At 41.7% G+C, this 17409-nt stretch overlaps 1 protein-coding gene across 1 annotated transcript in view; it reads right to left on the bottom strand.

Moving 5' to 3' along the window:
* Positions 1–17209, bottom strand: part of tbl1xr1a (TBL1X/Y related 1a) — a 180974-nt gene extending 163765 nt beyond the window's left edge. Inside the window, exon 1 of the mRNA XM_087993572.1 lies at positions 16906–17209. The gene's annotated coding sequence lies outside the window, so the exon portion shown is untranslated. The remainder of the gene's footprint in view (positions 1–16905) is intronic.
* Positions 17210–17409: the final 200 nt, after the last annotated feature.

Here is a 17409-nt window from a genome sequence, read left to right as displayed (position 1 = left end):
ATCCTTCCTAGCTAATCTGTGACTCTCCATTGCCTCATCTGAACCATCTAATCTCAATGTCACATAAGCCTCCCTCTTCCACTTAAGAGATACAATTTCTATCGTAAACCATTGTTCCCTTACTTTATCACTTCCACCCTTCCTGTCGGGGACATATCTATCAAGGGCGCACAATATTTGTTCCTTAGGTAAAAACAATGACTGCAGATGCTAGAAACCAGATTCTGGATTAGTGGTGCTGGAAAAGCACAGCAGTTCAGACAGCATCCAAGGAGCAGTAAAATCGACGTTTCGGGCAAAAATCCTTCATCAGGAATACAGGCAGAGTGCCTGAAGGGTGGAGAGATAAATGAGAGTAGGGTGGGGGTGGGGAGAAAGTAGCATAGAGTACAATAGGTGAGTGGGGAAGGGGATGAAATCAAACATCTGGCCTGGCTCCATTATCAAGTACCAGATCCAGTGTGGCCTCCCCTCTCGTTAGCCCTTTGACGAGACTGTGTCTGGAAGCCTGCCTCCACAAATTGGACAAAAACTGATCCAACATACTAGAGTAATAGCATTTCCAGTCAATGCTGGGAGGTTGAAATCCCTCATAATGACCACCATATTCCTTTCACTCCTATCCAGAATCGTTTTGCCAATCCTCTCCTCTTCATCCCCGGAACTTTGCAAAGGCCTATAAAAAAAACTCCCAGTGTGACCTCTCCTTTTCTGTTTCTAACCTCAGCCCATACTGCCTCAGTAGACGAGTCTTTGTCAAAAGTTCTTTCAGCCACCGTTATACTGTCCTTGACTAACAAAGCCACACCTCTCCCTTTTTTACCATCTTCCCTAATCTTAATGAAAGATCTAAACCCTGGAACCTGCATCAGCCATTCCTGATCCTGACCCTCTTTTGTTTCTGAAAGGCCACAACATCGAAGTCCCAGGTATCTATCCATGTTGCAAGCTCACCTATCTTATTCCAGATACTCCTGGCATTGAAGTAGACACACTTCAAACCAGCTTGCTATCTGCCAGCATACTCCTGTGACTGTGAAATCCTGTCCCTGCCCTCCCTACTCACATCCTCCTGTGCACTGGAACTACACCACAGGTTCCCACCCCCCTGCTGAGCTAGGTTAAACCTATCCGAATAGCACTAGCAAATCTACCACCCAGGATATTATACCCCTCTGGTTCAAGTGAAGACCGTCCTGTTTGTAGAGGTCCCACCTTCCCCAGAATGAGCCCCAATTACCATATACCTGAAACTCTCCCTCCTGTGCTATCCTTGCAGCCACGTGTTCAGCTGATATCTCCCCCATTCCTCATCTCATGATCATGTGGCACGGGTAACAAACCAGAGATAACAACTGTTTGTTCTAGCTCTCAGCTTCCACCCGAGCTCCCTGAAATCCTGCCTTACATCCCTATCCCTCTTTCTTTAATAGAATTTTAATACAAGTCCCCAATAAAAAGACAAGCTTAAATAGCAAGGCAGCAAATTCTCATCTGGGCCCGTGGAGGAGGCACACGATACACGGATTCTGCAGTGTACAAATCTATATATCAAGTTTTAAGTTGGATTTGTATACCTACGAACTAGGAGCAGGTGTGTGCAATTCAATCTCTCAAGCCTGCTCCAGTCAACACTATCACCGCCAATCTCATCTCTATCCAACTTCTTGCCTGTTCTCAGTGACCCTTAACTAATTAAAAACGCGTCTGTTTGTCTGCTCCTTAAATTTACAGGTGTCCCAGCATTCACTGCATTCTGGGTTAGTAAATTCCAGACACACAACCCTTTTGAGAATTAATTCCTTCTCATGTCCACTTTAAATCTGCTAAACTACTTATCCAAAAATTATGATCACTCATTCTAGATCACCTACACAAGGAAACATCCTTTCTATGTCTACTTTGTCAATTCCTTTCCTATCTCATTCTTCAAAACTCCAGACAGTATAAATCTAAGCTGCTTAATCTTTCTTCATTAAACAAACCCGCGATCTCTAGAATCAATCTGATGAACCTCCTCTGAACTGCCTCCGATGCTTCAACATCCCACCTCAACCAAGGGGACCAAAACTCTATGCAATACTCCAGATGCTGTCTCACTAATGCCTAGTTAATGCAGTAACTCTCCCCTACTTTTATACTCTTTTCCTATAGCAGTGAATGCCAAAATCCTATTTGCCTTCTTTATTGTCTACTGTACCTACATACTATGTTTTGGCGATTCATGCACAAGGACACCCAGATCCCTCTGTACAAAGCACCGTGAAGTTCCTCTTTATTTACCATTCAACAGGGATCTCTCACTTACCCATGTTAAACACCATCTGCCAAATTTTGTCCCAATCACCGAACATATCCATGTCCACTTGTAAATGTTTTAATTCTTGTCAATTCTTACATTTTACATCCTGTGTTAAGAAGCGAAAGAGTTCTGACTGTGCTACTGGTTTATCTGTAAATGTATTTACACACATTTAACTGAGATCTTCAAAATAAACCCTCAAGGTGAATAGCTCAGTACTTCAGAAACCTGAAAAATTGTCCTATGACATAGGCGAGGGATGAAAACAGGCTTCTTTTTACAATGAAAGAACCCTCCAGAAGGTTAGTGAGTGGAAGAGGTTTCTTTCAGAGACAAGCCGTCAGTTAGAGAAACAAAAATGTCTATAACATGACCAAAGCAGTCAGGGCAGAAGAAAAGTTTCCTAATTGGCTTAGTGGTATGTAGAGAAAAATTCCAGACATAGAAAGTTTTAAGTTGTCAAGAGAGGAAGTCGTCCAACAAGGCTGTCAAAACATGTTCCTTAAATTCATGCATGAGTGAGTGAGTGAGTGAGTGTTAAAAGTTTAAGGGTCATACGTAGAGAAATTACCTAAACAAGGTAGCATCTAGTGAATGCCAGCTCTCTCTTTGATTTAAACGTTGAGCCAAAACCCTATTTCAGAGGCCAATGGTAAGTAATAGTTACAGCTACATCTACCCTGCAGCATATAATTTTAGGCATTGAATCTTAGCAAGGATACCGAAGCAACAGAGAGTGAGTCAGGAAAGGATAAAATCTTGGGTCCAGCTACTCTAAAAGTTTAGTTTCTTAGTACTACTCCAGTCAAAAACAACCATGCCACGATAAAAATTACAGAACATACTGAAACCGAAAGAGACAGAATTGATTAAGTAAATGGAGAGGAAAGAAGGATGTATGGCACTGAAAGGGAAACTGCTTTGTTGAAGCTTTCTGCTTTGAGCATTCTGCTTCCCTCTTTAGAATCCACTTCCCCACCTATTCAAAAGGTTCCAAGTCATGTCTGATGGCTAACACACTAGTCCCACCATTGCATTTGCCACTTCTGCAGCTCATGACCAAAATTCTTACCTCTGCATACAGAAACAGTGATTCTAATCGTTAATGAAGCTGATGTCCAGATCCTCATCACTTCACATGCATGAAGAGGGGCAAAAACCTGTCCAGTACAATATCCATGCGACAAGGAAGTGGGTGCAAGTTGCAGAGTTAGCACAATTGCATTACTTTGCCTCAATAAACAAACAATGATACCCTGGCCCTTAAAACACCTTTACTGTAATATTAATGGATGATGTATATAATTCATTAATATTGGGTATTGAGGATGCTCGTTCTTTCATGGTTCTTTCACAATGCAAAAAAAGACCCTTTTTCTGGACAAGTAAACAGTTAACACTTCAAGTCCAATATGACATCTTTGGAAGACAGAAACAACAGTTGTTAAAAGTGGTTTTCCACATTGGAGGAAGCTACAGAATCAGGTTCTCAGGAGGTCAACATGAGAACCACATCAGGAGGACATATGCAGGTCGGTGAAATGGGCAGTTAAAAAGACTTGAGAGAATGAGATAGATTTCACTTTTCATGAAAAGGTTGGAGATTATGGATTTATTCACCTTGAAGAATACAAGCGGATTTGACAATGTAGTTTATAAGGATGCTAAACAGAGATAAACTGTTTCTGTCAGAATGGTTGAGAACTACCTGACACTAGTGTCCTCAGTGTTTGAAAATGAGTGTTTTTTAAAAATGGAAACATGAGGAAAAATCCTTTCCATCGACTAAGTGGTGAAGATCTGGAAAGCAAAATGCCAGTTTGGAGGCAGATTTAATCATGACTTGCAATTGCAAACTGATAAGCACATGGACTGCAGCAGTTCCAAGATTGCAGCTCGCTCACCACCTTCTCAAGTGCAACTAGGGGCTGGCAAGAAATGCTGGCTGACCAGCCAGCAACGCCACTACCATGTGTGAATTTTAAAAAACTGACACATGTGAGGTGCAAGGAACAGAAGCGTGGTGAATGACAACAGCACTTGGTTGCATTTTCCATAGAGACCTGTAAAAGATTTGACCCTGTAGTTGAAAGTTGTAAGAATATTACAAGACTTCATATTTTAAAAAAACTTTGAATGTAATAAATGAGTAAATAGTATACATTTTGAAGGCAACTTCGATGTTAAACTATAGTAAGTTATGTTCCCTATATACCAATAACCTATTAAACACTCTATACATTCCTTTGAGCAGACAATCCAGTCAACCCCACCTTCCAATACATTTGCACAGAAATATCACACGACTATCTCTAGTCATTTTCCTCACTTTTTAGAGAGATTTTCTAAACCTACCACTAATGGTAAGCCTGCTCTCGTTCTCTCTGGCCACACTAGGATGAATCTCTTCAACCTCCATTTCAGCTGTGGGAGCTCACAAACCAGCTTTTCTTTCTGTTGAACACTCAAACTCTACTGCCCAAGAGAGATATTCATGGATAAGGAAACCTATACTCATATCAAAAATAGCTTCCTTTGACATCTTCTCCGTGACAATGTAAGACACATTTAGTTTGCATCCATGCAGACATGCTGATTAGTTTTGCTAATCCCAACACCCTTTCATCTTAGCAATAAATGGATAGTTTATACCACTACTGTTTACAACTCAATACCATCATCACCTTGCTGGGACTTCGGGATCCTTAGAGACTGCTCCCATTGATTCAGAGCATAAATAACCTTCCAAGTACAAGCTTGCATTTAATCTCTGAAAATCAAACCAGCTAGGCTTCCTGTCAGCCAGAATGCAGAACAGGGCATATGAACCCCTTCAATTATGCTAAATTTAAAACATCATCCCCAAAATGTATTAATCTTCTCATCCTCATACGTATAATAATTTGGGCAATGTGGATCTAGCTAACACTGGTCCTGGATCAGTACAAATTCTTCTGCTGAATGTGAAACAATTCAAGCTGCCAAGCTCTACAATTGTGAACTGTGGATAACAGCAACTTGCACCTATGTAGAACATTTAACATATTGAAACATTCCAAAGTGCTGCAAGGAGCATTATCAACAAAAATGATACTGGGCCACATATTAAGACATTAAGAGATGTGACCTAAAGCTTGAACAAAGGTAAATTATTAATAAGCGTTTTAAAAAGGGCAAGACAGATGAAGAAATAGCCAATAGTGACGGAGTAGGAAAAAGAGATCATTGATGTGCAAGAGGCCAGAACTATAGGTTTGCAGAGACATTGGAGGATTGTAGGACTGCAGGACATCAGAAAAAGTAAGAAACAGAAGAACAAGAATGTCACAACAACTTATGCTGTCACTTTAATACAGTAAAGCACCTCAAAGAACTTCACAGGAAAGTTGTCAGGCAAAATTTGACATTGAAATGATATCAAAAATAAATGTCCACAGAGGTAGGTTTTTAAAAAAGAATTAAAAGAAAGAAAGAGGGGGTGGGAGAGAATTCCAAAGCTTAGGGTCTCAATAGCTGAAAGTGATTAAAATGGGAAATGAGCAAAGGGAAGGAGTGCAGCACAGAGATGCCAGGGTTGTAGAGATGTATCAGATTAAAAAGTAGGGAAGAGGCGAGATCATGAAGGGACTCGAAAATAAAAAACTGTTTCACGAGCAAGCAATATAGACCACTAAGCACACAAGGATAAGTGAACAAGATTTAGTAAAAAGTGTGATAAGAGCAGCTGAGGTTAAGATGAGCTTACATTTCTGGAGGGTGGAAAATAGAAGACCTTAAAAGAGGATGTTGAAATAGTCAAAGCTGTAATAAAAGAGTATAAGCCAAGTATTTCAGGATGATCTGAGCCACCAGGTGAATCAAGTAATGTTGTTACAGAGGCAGAAATGGGCAATCTTAGTGACTAATCCAAGACTACAGACAGGTGTCAAGGAAAGGTTATGCAGTTGATGACTACACCTGAAGACAATGGCTTGGGTGCCTCAATTGTTTGAGGAATTGGGTGGAACTAACAAATAAGAAAAGAGATGATTATCTTATTGGGATTGTACAATAGACACCCCCAACAGTCAGCAGAAAATTGAGAAACAAATCTGTAAGGAGATCTCAGTTATCAGTAAAAATAACAGAGTGGTTATGGTAGAATATTTTTACTTTTCAAACATAGACTGGGACTGCCATTGTGTTAAGGGACTGGATGGAGAGGAATTTAAGTGTGTACAAGAAAATTTTCTGATTCAGTATGTGGATGTACCTACTAGAAGGTGCAAAACTTGGCCTACACTTGTGAAATAAGGCAGGGCAGGTGACTGAGGTGTCAGTGGGGGAGCACTTTGGGGCCAGTGACCATAATTTTATTAGTTTCAAAATAGTGATGGAAAAGGATAGACCAGGTCTATAAGTTGAAGCTGTCTAAATTGGAGGAAGGCTGATTTTGATGGTATTAGGCAAGAACTTGCAAAAGTTGATTGGGGAGGGGGGGGGGGGGGGGGGTGGAAGAGAGAGAGATGCTCACAGGTAAAGGGGTGGCTGGAAAATGGGAAGCCTTCAAAAATGAAATAACAAGAGTCCAGAGACCGTACGTTCCTGTCAGGGCAAAGGTGGTCAGTGTAGGGAATGCTGGATGACTAGAGAAATTGAAATTTTGATCAAAAAAAAAGAAAGCATCAGTACAAATAGAGTGAATCCCTAGAAGAGTATAAAAGCAGTAGTATACTGAAGAGGGAGATCAGGAGGATAAAAAGGGGACATGAGTTAGCTTTGGCAAATAAGATTGAGGAGAATCCAAAGGGATTCTACAAATACATTAAGGACAAATGGGTAACTAGGGAGAGAATAGGGCCCCTCAAAAGATCAGCAAGGATGCCTGTGTGTGGAACTGCAGGAGATGGGGAAGATACAAAACAAACATTTTAAGTGTTTACTGTGGAGAAGGATATAGAAGATATAGAACTTGGGGAAATAAGTAGCAATATCTTGAAAAATGGCCATATGACAGGTGGTAGTGCTGGATGGTTTAAAACACAAAGAGGAATCAATCCCCAAGACCTGATCAGGTATAACCTAGAAATCTGTGGGAAGCTAGGGAAGTGATTACTGGATCCATTGCTGAGATATTTGTATCTCAATAGCCAGAGGTGAGGTACCAGAAGACTGGAGGTTGGCTAACGTAGAGCCACTATTTAAGAAAGGTGGTAAGGAAAAGCCAGGGAACTATAGACTGGTGAGCCTGACATCGGTGATGGGCAAGTTGTTGGAGGGAATGTTGAGGGACAGGATTTACATGTATTTAGAACGTAGAACATTACAGCGCAGTACAGGCCCTTCGGCCCTCGATGTTGCGCCGACCTGTCATTCCAATCTGAAGCCCATCTAACCTACACTATTCTATGTACGTCCATATGCTTGTCCAACGACAACTTAAAGTTGGCGAATCTACTGCCATTGCAGGCAAAGCATTCCATATCCTCACTACTCTCTGAGTAAAGAAACTACCTCTGACATCTGTCCTATATCTATCACCCCTCAATTTAAAGCTATGCCCCCTTGTGCTCGCCGTCACCATTCTTGGAAAAAGGCTCTCCCTGTCCACCCAATCTAACCCTCTGATTATGTTATACATCTCTATTAAGTCACCTCTCAACCTTCTTCTCTCCAACGAAAACAGCCACAAGTCCCTCAGCCTTTCCTCGTAAGACCTTCCCTCCATACCAGGCAACATCCTAGTAAATCTCCTCTGCACCCTTTCCAAAGCTTCCACATCCTTCTTATAATGCAGTGACCAGAACTGTACACAATACTCCAACTGTGGCCGCACCAGAGTTTTGCACAGCTGAAGCATAACCTCATGGTTCCGGAACTCGATCCCTCTATTAATAAAAGTTGAAACACTGTATGCCTTCTTAACAACCCCGTCAACCTGGGTGGCAACTTTCAAGGATCTGTGTACATGGACACCGAGATCTCTCTGCTCATCTACACTACCAAGAATCTTACCATTAGCCCAGTACTTTGCATTCCGGTTACTCCGACTAAAGTGAATCACCTCACATTTGTCCGCGATAAAACTCCATTTGCCACCTTTCAGCCCAGCTCTGCAGCTTATCTATGCCTCTCTGTAACCTACAACATCCTTCATCACTATCCACAACTCCACCGACCTTAGTGTCGTCTGCAAATTTACTAACCCATCCTTCTTTGTCCTCATCCAGGTCGTTTATAATAATGATGAACAGCAGTGGACCTAACACCAACCCTTGCAGTACACCACTGGTAACTGGACTCCAGGATGAACATTTCCCATCAACCACCACTCTCTGTCTACTTTCAGCAAGCTATTTACTGATCCAAACTGCTATTTCTCCCACAATCCCATTTATTAAGACAAAAAAATGATTAGGGATAGTCAACATGGCCTGGTGCATGTCTCACAACCTTGATTGAGATTTTGTACTGGTAACGAAGAGGATTGATGAGGGCAGAGCAGTCAACCTGATCTGTATGGACTTCAGTAAGGCGTTCAGCAACGTTCCTCATGGTAGACTAGTTGGTTAGGTTAGATTAGATCACATGGAATACAGGGACACCTAGCTATCTGGATACAGAACTGGCTCGAAGGTAAACGATTGAAGTGTGGTGGAGGGTTGCTTTTCAGCCTGAAGGCCTGTGACCAGTGGTGTACCACAAGGATCACTGCTCAGTCCACTGCTTTTCACCATTTATATAAACGATTTGGATGTGAACAAAGAGGGTATGGTGCAGTGGACAACAAAAGGTGGTTACCTCAAAGTACAACATGATCTTGATCAGATGGGCCAATCAGCTGAGGAGTAGCAGATGGAGCTTGATTAGGTAAATGTGAGTTTGCTGCATTTTGGAAAGGCAAATCAGGGCAGGACTTATACGCTTAATGGGGAGGTCCTGGGTGTATTGCTGAACAAAGAGACTGTGGAGTGGAGGTTCATAGTTGCTTGAAAGTTGAGTCGCAGGTAGATAGGATAGTGAAGATGGCATTTGGCATGCTTGACTTTATTGGTCAGTGCACTGAGTATAGGAGTTGGAAAGTCATGTTGCAGCTGCACAGGACATTGGTTAGGCCACTATTGGAATACTGCGAGTGATTCTGGTCTCCCTGCTACAGGAAGGATGTTGTGAAACTTGAAAGGGTTCAGAGAAGAATTTACGAGGATAAAGCCAGGTGTGAAGGGTTTGAACTATTGGGAGAGGCTGAATAGGCTGGAGATATTTTCCCTGGAGCATTGGGGGCTGAGGGGTGACCTTATACAGCTTTATAAAATCATGAGGGGCATGGATAGATTAAATAAACAAGGTATTTTCCCAGGGGTGGAGGCATCCAAACCCCGAGGGCATAGGTTTAAGGTGAGAGGGGAAAAGGGACCCAAGGTGCAACTTTCTCCAACAGAGGGTGGTACGTGTATGGAATGAGCTGCCAGAATAAGTGGTAGAGGCTGATACAATTACAACATTTAAAAGGCATCTGGATAGGTATATAATAAGGGTTTAGAGAGATACAGGCCAAATGCTGGCAAACAGGATTAGATTTATTTAGGATACCTGGTCGGCATGGACAAGTCGGACCAAAGGGTCTGTTTCCATGCTGTCCATCTCTGACTCTAAACTCCTCTCCACCAGCAGTGGATGCTTACCAAGCAAACTGACAATTGGTGGACAGTTGAGGGATGGCGGTGAGGAAGTTCTGAGTGTCAGAGTACAACGTCAAAGCTGACATTGTGGTTTCAGATGATATCACGGAGGGGCACCATATATGCAAAATAGGAGAGGATCAGGATAGATCCTTGTAGGACATCAATGGCAATAGTTTGGAAGTGGGAAGACAATCAATTGGAGATGATTCTCTGGCTATGACAGAATAAATAAAAATGAGACTATACAAGCGCAATCCCACTCAGCAAGACAATAGAGTCGAGCACTGGTAGGAGACTCAAAACGTTAGCTTGCTCTCTCTCCATGGATGCTACCTGACCCGCGCTGTGGATCTCCAGCATTTGTTGTTTTCAGCTTTGGGAGGAAGATGGTGTATGTATTTTTAATTCATTCATGTAATGAGGACATTACTGACTGAGCTAGCACTTATTACCCAACCCTCATTGCCCAGAGGGTAATTAAGAGTCAACCACATTGTTGCAGGTCTCTAGTCATGTATAGGCCAGACCAGGTTAGTATGGCAGTTACCTAAAGGACATTAGTGAACACGAGGGGTTTTTCCAACAATAGAGAGTAGATTCATGATCATCAGTAGACTCAATTCGTTTTTCATTGAATTCAAACCCATCATCTGCCATTGTGGGATTCAAACATGGGTCTCTGGATTAACAATCCAGCAATAATACCACTAGGCCATTGCCTCCCCTTATTGTTAATTGTGTCAAGAATAATGGGGAGGGATAAATTACCACCACAGTCACAAAGGATGGCATGAGTGACTTTACATTCCTTACAAACCAGCACCGCAAGATCACTTTGCAGTGCATTAAATCAGCAATCTTCTGAATGCCGGGAAATGTCGTGAATGCCAAAACAAACTGACCAGATCCAGCAAGTTTAAAAGGTTTAGGCTGCAATGCAGTAGCTCTAAAATCAAAGTCTGTATTCAAACAGTAGATTCGTAGAATGTTTAAAAACAAGTTTCAATGCAGTAGATTCAGTGTTATTCTTGTAGCTCCTGATTTTACACAGCACAAGATCCTATACATCTCACAGCTGACTGCAATCTGAAGAAAAATCTGCGAGGGATCAAAGCCCAATTGCTAAAAAACCAGTCTTGGTCAGGTGCATTCAAAAGCAATACATTGGGAATGAGTGGTACTAACATGGTGTATTGTTATGAATTTAAGACAAGACCTATCAATTTAAGCTATGTCCAGTAAAAATCAAAATGGCCACCGACATTCAATGGCTTCCTAAAGCTCTACTGCAAAAGAATCCACAAATATACAAATCTAAGGAATTTCCAAACAAATTACTTGACAGCTTTTTAAAATAATTGTACAAAACAAATACTGTAAGGGTACCCATTCAGTCCAACTTAAGTCACATAGTACTATATAGAAAAAAAAGTCATATTTGATGCTATGAACTACTGTGTGCGCACAGACACATGTTTGGGGGTGGAGGAATGGTGTGTTGCGAGAACATAGGGCTTTTTCCTCCGTGATCCTGCCTACGAAATCAGTCCAGATGTCAAACACTTTTGCTTGAAAATGTTCTTCAAAATATCAAAATTTAGTCCATCATTCTTAGTCTCTTATTGTAAAATCTGCACGCACATTAAAAGGGTGAACTTAATTAATGGTACTTAATATCACGCAATTCAAGAAATAACCCTTGTGATGTCAATTTCTCTTCCCTTTTATCCCCTTTTCGTTCATTACTTTGACACTTCAAACTAGCTTTCTGGCATTCCCTTCCAATACTTATATAGCTTCAATGTTCCCTTGCACCTTGGCAATAAAATATCGAGAGAATACTCAAAGTGCAGGATTGCCCATTGTGCTACACAATTTCAGCATGGCACATGTGTCCACTACTCATTTAGTTTATGTCACTACCCTATCTGTGAACCCATTCTATTTTACATTTAGCTTGTTTTTAACATCATCCAAATTACATGCATGGCAACAATTCTTCCCTCTTACAGGCAGTGGTTTGTACTGAATTTCACTGACCACCGATTCATCCATTTATAGATTTATGTAAATGCCTTACAATATACCCATAACTTAACATCAAATTTTCAGTTAATAAACTTATGACTCAAGTGTGCACTAGGCTTCTGAATTTTTCAATGTAGATTAGACATAGTAGACACAGACCCATAACACACATTTGTAGCGTATTATCAAAAGCAAATGCTGGATTGTCCTACCATCAACTGTCTCCATAAATGCAAATAGCCCAAACAAACAGCACTGCAAGGCCCCTAAACGTGGGACTATGAACCTTGTCAAATTAAGACTTCTGCTGTATCAAGTTAAACACAGAATTAGATCAGCATGCGTGTGTACATCTCTAACCTGTATTTCATATTCTATAATCTAAAAAGACCAGCTCCTAAGGACAACACAAGTACAGTCAAAGGCTCCCTACGTCAGACACTGAAAACAAGAGTGCACTCAGTACAGCACATACCTTTTCAGTATATTAACTCAATATTACTACAATTACAGTACACAGCTCCTCAAGGCGTTTCCCTGCCTGCATGATCCACAAAAGATTTTCCAACAAAACAAAAACTTTCACCTCATTAAGGCTTCAGATCAATCCATATCCAACCTCCTCCTCTGGAAACTCTGTTCATATTTTGACAGCTGTGATAAAGTGCACCACAGCAACAGAGACACTCCACAACATTTTAAATAAAACACAGTACAACATTTATCTAAAAGTGAATTTTCCCCAATGTTAATGAATTCTTCAAAAGATCCTCAGGATCCAGAACCTGGATCTGAATTTTCAAAATAAAATAAATTTTCAATTGGACTCATTTCATCTCGACAAGTTTGTTGACATCTGTCTATTAATTATTGTAGATCTATTGTTGACAGAGTACCAAACAAAGACAAAAACCATCACACCCACTCAACTTTGGTGGTGGAAGTAATGACCAAGCAAAAATATCATTTACAACATTAAAAATCATAAAATCAGTCCCCTATAGTTTGAGGCCTGAGAATTGTGAATATACACCAATGGATGCAAGACACAACAAGACAAGGATACTCACTATATAGTAGACGCCACCTTCAGTCTGCTTCTCATCCATTAGCACATTTCACCAAATTTTCCACCTCAAGATTTCCATTCATGGCCAACACAGTTTTAGAATGACTAGGCAAAAGGATTAAGCATTGTTCTTCTCTTCAGCTTGACCTCACACAAAATGATGCACAGGAATTTCCTTAAGTAGCGAGCTGGGTCTGGTGTCCACTTAATGTCAGTCCCACAAGACTATGGGAGAAGTAGGTCATTTAGCCTTTCAGGCCTGCTCCACCATTCAAGAAGATCTTGTCTGATATGGAGTACTCTCAAACTCAACTTGCCCGTGTGCCCTCCATAACCCTCAACACCAGTGTCCATCAATAAAGGGCGAGCTATGACACAAAGTTTCTTTGGTGCTTCCCAGATGAACAAAGACTCTAACTAAGTAGTGTATAGGTACCGTAAATACTAGGCTAGAGTAGATCGGAGTTTCCTCTGAGGTCAGATGGAAGTTTCATTTGTCTACTAAAAATCTGACACGAGAAAACGCGGCCAGCTGAATCATGCATGATAATTCACACCACTCCTGTCTCCTGTGATCCAAACAAAGAAACCACAAGATACCAAATGATTGAAACATTAGCTCAAGATTCACAATTAAGTTCTAAACTGACTGAGGTAATTGACAGGAACATTCTAGAATTCAGAACATTACAGCGCAGTACAGGCCCTTCAGCCCTCGAAGTTACGCCGACCAGTTTATATTCTACCATCTGTATTCTAAAATATAAATTTGGGACAGATATCAACTGTGCATTATACACTGATTTTAACTTTACTGTTGATGCAGATAAACCAATTCATTTTCACAAGCAACTAACAGCAATGAATTTCCCACCCACTCTCTGCTTACCCATTAAAAGTGATGCAAATGTATGCCTGATTTATACAAAATTATCGATTTTAGAAACTCCTAAGGAATAAGGTTCATAGACTATAATCATGATACAATTCCCACTCTTAGTCTTGTGACAGTGGTAATGTTCCTATCTCTGGGCCAGAAAGTCCAAGTTCAAGTCCCATCTGACCCAGAGGTTGTCATAACAAGTCAGTATGTTCATTGAAAAAAAATCCCATTCTGTTATAGTAACTGCAAGGAATCAGGATCAGATATACAAGAAAGGGATACTGCCCCTCGACAACAGTGCCCAATATCACACATGCGTCTGCAATATACAGCTCTACTTCATCACACTTTCTACTGTCTGCACCACTGTTGCTGAACTATCACACTGCTGATTTGCCATTCTGTGCTGAATAAACAGAAGGCTCCTCAGCTTTTGGGAAGATCAAAACAACTGGTTACAATGTGTGCTGCAAACCCTGACCCTTAGTTACTGACTAACACGCTCGCCGAAACCACTTGGAGACTAAACCAGAACAGTCACAATCTGGCAACATATTTGGGCCTTAGAGGAACTATCAATTATACATGGCTCCACAAGCAAGACCACCTAATTTCACCTCTGTATCATCAACTAGCTCCATCCTACTTCAGCTCATCTGTTGCTCAAACCCTCACCTATGTCTTTGTTGACACTAGTTTTAACTATTTGAACACACTCTCTGCAGGTCTCCCACATTTCTACACTTCAAATTGAGGTCATCCAAAACTCTGCTGTCCACGTACTTACTCACACCAAGTCCCATTTATGCTCGCTCATTTACTGATACTGGTTCAAAGTCAAGCAATACTTTGATTACGCTCGCTGATTTACTGATACTGGTTCAAAGTCAAGCAATACTTTGATTTTAAAAGTTTTATCCTCATTTTCAAAGTCCCCAGCATGCCATTTTCCCACTCTACCTCTGTAACCTCTCCAAGCTGCACAATCCTCAGATATCTGTATTCCCTCTATTCCCATTTTCCCCCTGTATCGGTGAAGAGAAATGACAGTTAAGTGTTTTAGGTCTGATGACTTTTCCTCAGAACTTCCACCAAACACGATTTTAATTTATCCACCGCTGATGGGCACACCTTAAGCTGTCTGGGTCCTAAGCCGTGGACTTGCTTCCGCTGATCTTTCTGCCTTTCCTTTAAAAATCTGCTAAAAGCTATGTCTTTGAATAAAGTTTTGCTCATCTAATGTCACCTTTCGTAAATCACTGTCAAATTGGTTATTATGCTCTTGTCAAGTATCTCAAGATGTGTTTTTATTTTAAAGACTTTATAAAAAGTACAAATTATTGTTGATGTCAAGAAACCTTATGTCCTAACTAGTACTGTATAGACAGGCAATGATTCATGAGTACATTATATGGTGAACTGATGACAACGTTCCCGTGTCCTATCACAAGATGCAGCCATCACTAACACATGAAAAATGGGCAATGCCGAATTTGGATAAATCGGGCAAGTTAAACTGCAGAGGGTAGAAAACATACAATCAGAAGTACAATGAAAAGAAATGTAATATATGTAAATCTTTTCTGGTTGTTCAGTCGTAACAAACTATTTTGACTCCCCAAATTCAGTGTACCCAACACCCCTCCCCATCTCCCACAGGAAAATAATTCATCCGGATTGTATGAAAGAAAAATGATCATTTAACTGCTGCAAAGTGTTGTGTGCAGTATATTTTAAAATCTAAGTGTAGCACATCATAAAGCAAAAATAGATCAACTGAAGGAGGATTATTGCACTTTCCTAAATACCAAAACAAACCCACACACTATTTGTAGAAGTTGAAGAATTGTAATTTCAAGCATTCACTTAACCCATAAATTGGCTCAATCGATGATAAGTTTTAGAAGTTTTCTTAACTTGCATGTAAGACAGTATAATTTACAGAAGTAGCATTCCTCAAGTACAGTCATTTCACATGAAATATTAATTTTACATGATCTGGTCAGAAATTATAACCCCTTTTGTTAAAAACTTATTCCATCAATGCCATTACAGTAAAAAACAGCAAGCCTACAATTTACAGAACACTTTTTTGATCCCAATTTCTGAACTCTAAGAGTTCAACAAGAGGAAATCGAATTAGAAACTGATTTTTGTGCTCAAGACAAAAAAAAGTGTCCAGTTTTACACTGCGCAAGCATGTAGCTTCTGCAAAAAAAAGTTGAGTTCTTGGTTTTATGGAAATGCTGGTGTCCTGGCAATTATATAATCCATTATGTAAGTTACAAACAGCAATCGCTACGTTAAGAAAAAAGTATAATCAGCAACTAATTGACATGGTACAATATTGTTAAGTATTTGAAGGGGGGGCAGCGGACATTGCAAACAGTACAGGTAGCAACAAAGCCATAACTTTGAAGTCAGTTTAAACTCCAATGGATCTCTTCACTAAATTCACCGTTTAGTTCAACTCCAGACAAGGAACTCTTGCAGCTCCAGTGTCTGTCAGAGCAGCAGCAGCAGCATGTGGGTTTCAGCTTTTCTTCAAACGCTTCCCCTCCCCCCACAGCACGAGTGCAGGCCCCTAGGGGAGCCTCCGCCGATTCTCCCGCACCGCCCTGCAGCCGAGGCCGGGGTGGCGGGCTGCTGAGGCCCAGACCTGGGCCTAAGGCCCCTTCACCCACAAAAGCAACCCTCTCCCCCCCCCGCAGGGAGCCGCCACCGCCCGCTTCAGCCCGGGCTCGGCAAGGCCCCTCACTCCGAGGGAGGTCACCATGGCGGCGGCGGCCGAGGAGTGAGACATTGAGCCCCCCCCTCCTCCTCCTCCTCTTCCTCTAACCGCGGCCTAACACCTCAGGCCACCCCCCCAGGTTCACCGACACCTCCCCTCCCCCACTCCCGCCTCTCGCAGCCTGCTCCCCCGGTAGCAGTCGGTACGCGGGGCCCGAGGCTCACTCACCAGGAACCGCAGACACTCGGCCTCTTCCTCCCGGCTGCTGGGCGGCCTCCTGTTGTTGTTCCTTCCCTTCCCCCCTCGGGAGGTTAAGGCTTTAAAAAGGCGGTTATAGTGGAAATTTCTGGATATAAAAAACTCCGCATCCGTGCCAAGGCTGAGATAGAGCGCGGCTTGCAGGACGCCGGGATATAATACGGTCCCAGGAAGATATTTTCAAAAAAAAACAACTGCAGCGACTTGCTTGGTGAGTGCCGAGGAGAACGTCAGGCTGAACACAGCCAAACGTTCAGTGCCATGCAAACGTCTGCCTTTCCCTCTCCTCCCCCCACTTCTCTGGCCTGGCAGCCACTGGTGACCCGGCCCGCGCAAATGGCTCACTTACAGCAACAGGGCTCTCATTGTATCACACAGGGAGGAGACAACTGCACCAGAGAAACACCAACTCTCACTTTACACTGCCTCCTGAGCACCCCTCCAACACAACCACTCACTGCCAACTCATTCAGC

Source organism: Chiloscyllium plagiosum, unplaced genomic scaffold (assembly GCF_037043375.1).
Source record: "Chiloscyllium plagiosum isolate Xiang-an unplaced genomic scaffold, Cpla_swu_hap1 HiC_scaffold_13, whole genome shotgun sequence".
NCBI lineage: Eukaryota > Metazoa > Chordata > Chondrichthyes > Orectolobiformes > Hemiscylliidae > Chiloscyllium > Chiloscyllium plagiosum.
This window is presented reverse-complemented; position numbering and strand designations above follow the sequence as displayed.